Source organism: Petaurus breviceps, unplaced genomic scaffold (genome assembly GCF_028583685.1).
Source record: "Petaurus breviceps papuanus isolate PSGF00001 unplaced genomic scaffold, PetGlider_PUasm1.0 183, whole genome shotgun sequence".
Taxonomy (NCBI): domain Eukaryota; kingdom Metazoa; phylum Chordata; class Mammalia; order Diprotodontia; family Petauridae; genus Petaurus; species Petaurus breviceps.
In genome coordinates, this window is record NW_027185791.1 from 16,848,027 (window position 1) to 16,855,464 (window position 7,438).

At 45.7% G+C, this 7,438-nt stretch overlaps 1 long non-coding RNA gene across 5 annotated transcripts in view; it reads left to right on the forward strand.

Annotated features, from left to right (window-relative positions):
* The window catches only part of LOC138161123 (uncharacterized), a 29,667-nt gene that overhangs the window by 2,649 nt on the left and 19,580 nt on the right, over positions 1-7,438 (forward strand). The window lies entirely within an intron of this gene.

The following is a 7,438-nucleotide window of genomic DNA, read 5'->3' on the forward strand; positions in this document are numbered from 1 at the left end:
GGAAGGAAGGAAGGAAGGAAGGAAGGAAGGAAGGAAGGAAGGAAGGACAGAAGAGAAGAAGGAAGGAAGAAGGAAGGAAAGGAAGGAGGGAGAGAAGGGGGGAGGGAGGGAGAGAAGGAGAAAAACAGCAGGGTACACAGCAGGAAGAGCATAGACTTGGGAATCAGAGGACAAGAGTTCAAATTCCACCTCTGATGCTACTTAGGAATATAACCTTGGGTAAGTTGCTTAACTTTCCCTAGGCCTGCTTCCTTATCTATAAAATGAAGGGGTTACAGTCAATGGCCTCTAAGGTCCCGTGCACCTTAAATTTATGATCCTTGTATAGTTAACTTGTGCCCCTAATTTGCCCTCTTATCTTCTTGAATTATTTTCCCCAGGGTGTGGGGTGATGATTCAGACAGAGAAAGTTGCAGAGTGTTTGCTGATAATGCTGGCACACAAGCACATACTTGCAATAGGAAAGAAGTCCACCAGTAGTGTAAAAGGGGGGTCATAATCTACACACTGGGGCATCTAGGGTTGACTTTTTCTTTTCCTTCCCAGTGACCTTGGATTTGGGTTTCTGGGCTTCCTTGAGGCAGAGGGGCTGTGGCTAGAGCTATGGCTCTTTCCAGAGCTATGAATGGCCACTGGATGAGGGAACCATAAAGTAGCACTGTGGGAGAGAACCTGATCTTGCCGCAAATGAAGATAACATCTGTAAGGAGACTGTTTTCTAAGTGTCCAAACTGACAGCTAGTATGAATACCACTGTGGCTGGTAACTAGGAGACAGAAACTGATTTTCATGACCACCTACCCTACAAGTCTAGAAACTAGAGACATGCGCAGCTGGACCTGGAGTCAGGAAGACCCAAGTTCAAATCTGTCCTCAGACACTCACTAGCCATGTGACCCTGGGCAAGTCACCTGTCCTTTTTGTGCCTCAGTTTCCTCTTATGTAAAATGGAGATAAAAATAGCTCCTTGCTATGAGGGGGAAAATGATATACTATTTGTAAAACCACTTTGCAAACCTAAAGTGCTATATAAATACTAGTTGTTAGTATTATGAAATGGGGTACAAATACCTCTTTCTCTTATTGGTTTTCACAAGCTGGGTTGGTTGGGAATTGTACCACCACCACACCTGAAGATCTAGAAGGGCAATCAGGAGGAGATTTAGGATATAGTCAAAGGTGGATATCTCCAGATTGGAATGCTTGATCTATAATCTTTCTGTTTAATTCTGTGAATAATAAACTCTGTATGGGGTGGCTATGTGAATAGAGCACTGGCCCTAGAGTCAGGAGGACCTGAGTTCAAACATAAAAAACTAGCCATGTGACCTTGGGCAAGTCACTTAACTCTAATTGCCCTAACTTCCCCCTCCAAAAAAAAAAAAAAGAAAAGAAAAAAATTAATAAACTCTGTGATCCCAGTATGCTTGGTCTCTGAATTGGGGATCAGGGTGGTCAGGAATTGAGAGAGGGGAGCACAGGTAGAGTGAGGCTTATTCTTGTTTCAGACTACGTGTGTGTCTATATGTTAATTTCAGAAGTTTGCGGGGGGGAGCCAAACTTCTTTATCCCAATGCTAAAGTCATAGGGTTTACAATGGCAGGGGGTACTATTGCCAGCTGTAGGTTGAGTGTCCTCTGATAGCCAAAAGCTACATCTTTTTAAGAAGGCTGAGGTCTCTTGTTCTCAAAGAGGACCATGACACACCAAGGAAGATGATGCCATGACAAGCAAATGAATTGGATTTAAGTGAGGGAGGGCTGTGCAAAATCACCATCGTCACTTTCTCCTCCAGAGTCATCTGGGTCCAGCGGCAAAATCTAGATCAGGATGCCTGGAGATGGCCTGGATGCATTGGGAGACTTTGGTCTTACACAGCCAGCTGCTGGACTGCTGGATAAATATTACAGTGTCATTCTGCCTTCCCATAAGCATAAGGAAGGCAGCTGTAGAGTAACAGGAATAAATCTGAACTGCTTACACAAGTTTATCAAAAGAAAGAAGTAAATATACTCCTGTGTTGTTATTGTTCAGTTGCTTCTGACCCCATTTGGGGTTTTCTTGGCAGAGACGCTGCAGTTCTCTGCCATTTCCTTCTCCAGCTCATTTGACAGATGAGGAAACTGAGACAAACAGGATTAAGTGATTCATGCAAGGTCACACAGCTCATAAGTGTCTGAGGCTGGATTTGAACTCAGATTCTTCCTGACTCCAGGCCCAGTGCTCTTTCCTTTGTGCCTCCTTAAAATGACTGTGTGTGTAAGCAGCAGAGTAACATGAGTAGATTTGGACTGCTTACACAAGTCTATCAAAAGAAAGAATTAAATCTCCTCCTGTAGGAAGTTCTAAATATGAACTCACCCTCCTCTACCATCCTAGTCCAAATCAGACCATTCTTTTACTCAGTGTATCCTCAGAACATGCTCTTTTCCCTCCTGCCTGCTTGTCCCTTCTACCTTCTGTCTAAAAATGAGTCCTTCCCGTGTGAATCTAGGAATGGAATGGGTTTGAATCTTGACCATATTGAAAATGGTGGCTCCACAGTCATCATTTCACATCCCAAAGCACAGTAATTCCTCAACTTCTCTGTAGGGGACAGATGGGACCCAGAGAGCCCTCTTTCTAAGACAGAAGACTACCTCAACCCTAGCCCTGTTCTACTGCTATTTATTTCTCGACCTTCTCCTCTTTATGCAATAAATCTCCCTGCAACATTCTCAACATTTTTATGGACATCAACCCTCCGGTTCCTCATCTATTAAACAGGGGCTTCAAGGGTTGGACTAGATGATCCCTAAGCTTCTTTCCAGCCTTAAATCCTGTATGTTACTTATTCCATTTAATTATCTGTGTAGTTAACAAGCACCTGGTGTAAGTTTATTCTCCTTATTCATACAGACTACAGCTCAGAACACTTACTGCCCTTCCCAGCCCTTAGGAAAGGGGTGAGCCAGTCAGATGACAAACTGGGAGGTGAAAGAAAAGCCTAGTTATTTTTCTGCTCCTGTGGCTGCTTCTTCGCCTTGGTCCAGGAGGGGCTGGCCTCATAGGCCTTGCTCTGTGGCATCATCATAGACCATTACTGGTAGCATGGATCACAGAGATGGTAAAAATACAAATAAATACTAAATGTTTAATATATACTTGTTGATGATAGGGTCTAGAGGTGGAAGAACTTACAAGTCATTTAGTCCTACACCCACCCACCCCTTTTGGGGGGGGTTATGACTTGCCCAAGGTCACACGGCTAGATTTTTGTGTTAAGTGTCTGAGGCTGGCTTTGAACTCAGGTCCTCCTGACTCCAGGGTCGGTGCTCTATTCACTGTGCCACCTAGCCTTCCAGCCCCCCCCCTTTTTTTTTTTAACAGATGAGGATACTAAAGTAAAATGGCCCACTAACTGGAAGCGTTCTCCCTACCTCCCAAACGAATGAACTTGTATAACACTGCTTGCCTTGTCTAGCTCAACCTCTCATTTTACAAAGGAGGAAAGTGGAATTTTCAGAATGTTAGACAATCCCCTAATTCTTCTAAAAGTAAAACTGCTTAATCCAAAACTAACATGTAAACAATTTTAGGCTATCCTGGTCCTGGTTCCCCTTCCTCCCCCTAGGGAGGAACTATTAAGAGAAGCTGGGCGCAGAATGAAACCCCTCCCATCCCGGAGGGCTGGAGTAGGCGCTGACACAGCCCTCACATCCATACTCTCAGTCCAGCCTATACAGAGCTAGGAAAGCAGGTGGGGGCTAGGGGAAGGATTAAATACCCTCGGGACGACCCCACCCTCCAGGAAAGGTAGACCTCTCCCAGTCCTTAATCTGCTCCTGGCCTGAAGGCTGCTGTGTGAAGAGGGGGTCTTTTCGGATCCTCTCTGGATTACTCTCCTCTCCCCCTAAAACTGGGGATCCCATTGGATAAGGTCCCCCTGACCTGGCTCTGGAGCCTCGTTGGGAAGGGGGATTGGAAGGAGGTGAAAGGTCCAGGAAGGCTATTTGTGATCCTATGATAATGACCTGAGAACCTGAACCCTGTTTGGGGTGAATCACCCATTGCCGGGGGCTGGTTCCTCTTTCAGCGTCCCCTCCTGAGGCTAATTGGCCAGTCATACCCACTCCCCATCCTCCCTCCGTCCCCTCCCTGCTCCCTCTCCGAGAGCCTTCACCTGCCCAAATCAAACACCCTCCACTTATTTCCCAAGATCAAACCCATATCAATAGATGGGCTCCCGTCATAACCTCCCCCCTCCCACTCACAGGGACAGGGAACCCCTGAACCCCACCTCCACAGCCTGAGGCCATGCTGAATCTACCTCAGTCATTTTTATCATCGTGTTTCCTGGAGTGGAAGGTGAACCTAGAGATTTGGGGGGAGGGGTGTGACCAATTTTCGAGGGGGGGGGAATCCTGACTCACCTTTCCAAAACCCTGAGATTTTCTGAGCCAGCAAAAATCCAAGGAACCAAACTAAGAATTTGACAGCTCTGGGCTCCAAACAACAACGCCCTTCAAGGCCACCACATAAGCTTCCTTTCTTGCCTCCACCCTCTCCTCAGCCTCCCCCAACTCCCATCACAGTTGTTCAGACCCCTCTAGGGCCTAGATAGGAGTAGTCATACTCTCTCTTTGCCTGGAAATAAGGCAAAAGGACCATCCAGCATTCCATTGCACTTCCCACCATCTAACCTCAATCCCTATGGGCCCAGCCTCTCCCTTGTTCTCCCTCCCTTGGTCCAAGTCAGGGGTGGGAAACTGAGGTCTCAAAGCCACATGTGGCCCTCTAGGTCCTCAAGTGCGGCCCTTTGATTTCAGGGACACACTTGAGGTCCTAGAGGGCCACATGTGGCTCGAGGCTGTGGGTTCCCCACCTCTAGTCCAAGCTGACTAGTCCATGGTGGAGCCAAACCAGAGTGTGTTCTAGGCATAGGCAAAACCAGCAGCCACCTCCATGCGCCACTCAAGTCCTTCTCTGATGTCTCAATGAGGCATGATGGTGACTTTCTGGGTTCTTGAAGCCTCTTCCAGTGGAACACAAGCTCTGGCAGGTCCTACCAAGATGAAAAGGCTTCAAGTGCAGACCTGGTGATAGACTCTAATGTGCTTGTTGTCAGAAGATCAGAATAACTAAAAGAAAAAAAGTTGGCACCAGCAACTCACCAAAACCATCTACTTAGCACAGAAGGGCTAGGGTTTTTGTCAATGGCAGGTAAGCCTACCAGGATGAAATAAGAGATTTCAAGCAAATATTTAAGTAAATGTGAGATTAATTCCCACCTCCACACTGCTGGCTTCCTCCTCCTTTCCCCCTTTCCGTATCCTTCTTGTTTTTCAAAGCCCAACTGGAATCCAATCCTGAATGCAGAAGCCTTCTCTAACGAGTCCAACCCACATTACTCTTCTAATCTCTGAACTCCTCCAGAATTTAGAATCTGGGCCAAAAACCTTAGTGTTTGCCCACAGATTGTCTTATGTTCTCATCTGTCAACTGTTTTCTTTTTCTTTTTCTTTGGAAGCAGTTAGTATTAATAGTATTAAGTGACTTGCCCAGGGTCACACATCTATTAAGTGTCTGAGGTTAGATTTGAACTCAGGTCCTCCTGACTCCAGGGTTGGTGCTCTATTCATTGCACCACCTAGCTGCCCCTGTGTGACCTTTCTTGAGCTCTGTTACCCAGTTCCTAGAAGGCTAAGCTCCCTTAGGGTTGAGAATAAAGCAATCAAGTCACATAATTCTCTCTCCCCTGGGAAGGTTAATCCCTGTCCCTTACATACAGTGGAAGCCCCTGAGTGTTGAAGCATGACACAGAGCTAGTGACATTCTCTTTGTGAGGGGAGAGTAGCAGTGCTGACTGTGTCCCTGGTTAGGCTTAAGTGACCGGCTCTCATGGGTGTGTCCTCCCTTCCTGAAGGCAAGTCAAGACTAGTAGAAGGAGGGAACAGAGAGCTTAGTGCCTGGGCTGGGGAATGTAAGGTAAAGGCCTGAGAAGGCTAGCTCTGACTGGCTGGGTGGCCTTATCACCTCCTCTAGGAGCTGCAAAGACCTGTATTTCACAGGGGGGAAGGATGAAGGGGGCGGGTAAGCAGTTGTAGCTGAGGTCACTTACAGCCTGTGACATCAGGCACCTTCATGACAGAGGAATTTACTTTAGGTCAAAAAAGGAAAGTATGTGCTATACTCAAACAGGAAGACTTTGGTGTCTCCATCCCTGGAAATCCAAGAGCCATTAGAAACAGTAGCTTTGATTCCCAGTTAACTCCTATCTTCCTAGCACAGTGGAGAGCTCATCAGTTCATTCATGGAAAAATGCTCTGCAATGCTCCTGTAGAAAAACTAAGAGAGTTGACTTCTTCAGAAAAACTTGTGGAGATTACTGTTGACTTCTATTGTTGAAGCCGATATATTCTGGGGGCTCTGAGCTATCTCATTATTATTACTTCTGCCTTTTGTGCTCCCCTTCCTAGGGACTAGTCATAGCTGCCATTTTCCCTCATTTTCCTTCTTTTTCAAGACTCCTCCCCCTTTAAAACTGCCCATTCTAGAAGCCTGCATGCCCAATTAGAATATGTGTTGGGTGATCTTACCTCATTGCAAAATCCATGCAAAAGCTTTTGGGAGGTATAGTTCTTCCAATCAGCAAGATTTTTTTTGGCCCCAAGCACTGGGTCAAAATGCTTTTGCCTAGAGGTCCATGGGAAGACACACATCTCTATATATGTGATTGTTGGTAACTGTGCCAATGTTCGTGTGTCTGATAGCGTGTCTTTGAGACCATTTACCACATATATGTTGGTTTCTGTATGATTCTACATGTGAATATGAGTGTGATCAGTGTGTATATTTTTGAGTGTCTGAGTGTGATTGCATGTGTCTTTGTATATATTATAATGTGTGTGACCATTTGTGTTTAAGTGGGATTGTGTCTATCTGGGTATAAATGTACAAGTTTGTCATTACAGGTGACTGTTAATGATTGTGTCTGTGTGTGAAAATCTACCCTCCCTTAATCCTTCCTTTAAGATTTCTCAGCACACAGTGTTGTGAGGGATATATCTCCACACCCATCCACAGCCCATTATCCCCGTCAAGAAGCAGCCACATGCCTATGGTGTTTAACTCTTTGCTGCCTTTGCATGTCTTTATACTGTTTAATTATTTGAGTTGGTCTATGTACTCCCAGTTTTTGATGCCAATGTTTATAGCTATGGAATGGTTAGACAAAACCCTAGTTAATTTTAAAAAAGAATAATTTTGTTTGGCTTGAGGAAGTATACCAAAATCTCTTCCTCTTTTCTTTCCTCCTTCCCTTCCTCTCTCCCTTCCTTCCTCTTTCCTTTCCTTTCTTCCTTCCTTCCTCCCTTCTTCCCTTCCTCCCTTCCTCCCTTCCTTCCTTCCTCCCTTCCTTCCTTCCTTCCTTCCTTCCTTCCTTCCTTCCTTCCTTCCT